This window comes from Oncorhynchus keta, chromosome 7, assembly GCF_023373465.1.
Source record: "Oncorhynchus keta strain PuntledgeMale-10-30-2019 chromosome 7, Oket_V2, whole genome shotgun sequence".
In the NCBI taxonomy this organism is placed as follows: Eukaryota; Metazoa; Chordata; class Actinopteri; order Salmoniformes; family Salmonidae; genus Oncorhynchus; species Oncorhynchus keta.
Window position 1 is genome coordinate 51,250,245 of NC_068427.1, and position 1,553 is coordinate 51,251,797.

General features: G+C 45.0%; 1 long non-coding RNA gene across 1 annotated transcript; it reads right to left on the reverse strand.

Annotated features, from left to right (window-relative positions):
* Positions 1-251: 251 nt before the first annotated feature.
* Positions 252-1,158, reverse strand: LOC127931207 (uncharacterized). The gene is made up of 3 exons (XR_008140371.1): positions 1,019-1,158; positions 731-970; positions 252-442 (listed from the first exon to the last, which is right to left on the reverse strand). It is a non-coding gene; the product is annotated as an uncharacterized LOC127931207 (long non-coding RNA).
* Positions 1,159-1,553: the final 395 nt, after the last annotated feature.

Below are 1,553 nucleotides of genomic sequence, written 5' to 3' on the forward strand. Positions count from 1 at the left end.
CAAGTTTTTGTTTTGTCATTTTTTACAGCTACAACATTCATATCAACTCAGTTTATATAACATTTACCTGTGAGCTGCCACTCAAAATAAAACGTGAACTAAGAGGATCATAGTGATCACATTACAGTGATTTCTTTTTCAATAATAACACTGGTAAATAAAAATGAACAAGAAGAGGTGTGCCTACACCTCCGACTCCACATCCCATTCCCCCCAGCCAAACCAAATCTTCCCTGTATCTGTCCCTCACCTGGACTCCATCACCTCCTTGATTATCTTCCCTATATCTGTCACTCCCCTGGACTCCATCACCTCCTTGATTATCTTCCCTATATCTGTCACTCACCTGGACTCCATCACCTCCTTGATTATCTTCCCTATATCTGTCACTCACCTGGACTCCATCACCTCCTTGATTATCTTCCCTATATCTGTCACTCCCCTGGACTCCATCACCTCCTTGATTATCTTCCCTGTATCTGTCACTCACCTGGACTCCATCACCTCCTTGATTATCTTCCCTGTATCTGTCACTCACCTGGACTCCATCACCTCCTTGATTATCTTCCCTCTATCTGTCACTCACCTGGACTCCATCACCTCCTTGATTATCTTCCCTCTATCTGTCACTCACCTGGACTCCATCACCTCCTTGATTATCTTCCCTCTATCTGTCCCTCACCTGGACTCCATCACCTCCTTGATTATCTTCCCTGTATCTGTCACTCACCTGGACTCCATCACCTCCTTGATTATCTTCCCTATATCTGTCACTCCCCTGGACTCCATCACCTCCTTGATTATCTTCCCTATATCTGTCACTCACCTGGACTCCATCACCTCCTTGATTATCTTCCCTATATCTGTCACTCACCTGGACTCCATCACCTCCTTGATTATCTTCCCTATATCTGTCACTCACCTGGACTCCATCACCTCCTTGATTATCTTCCCTATATCTGTCACTCCCCTGGACTCCATCACCTCCTTGATTATCTTCCCTATATCTGTCACTCACCTGGACTCCATCACCTCCTTGATTATCTTCCCTATATCTGTCACTCCCCTGGACTCCATCACCTCCTTGATTATCTTCCCTATATCTGTCACTCACCTGGACTCCATCACCTCCTTGATTATCTTCCCTGTATCTGTCACTCACCTGGACTCAATCACCTCCTTGATTATCTTCCCTATATCTGTCACTCACCTGGACTCCATCACCTCCTTGATTATCTTCCCTGTATCTGTCACTCACCTGGACTCCATCACCTCCTTGATTATCTTCCCTGTATCTGTCACTCACCTGGACTCAATCACTTGATTATCTTCCTTGATTATCTTGATTTCCCTATATCTGTCACTCACCTGGACTCCATCACCTCCTTGATTATCTTCCCTATATCTGTCACTCACCTGGACTCCATCACCTCCTTGATTATCTTCCCTGTATCTGTCACTCACCTGGACTCAATCACCTCCTTGATTATCTTCCCTATATCTGTCACTCACCTGGACTCCATCACCTCCTTGATTATCTTCCCTATATCTGT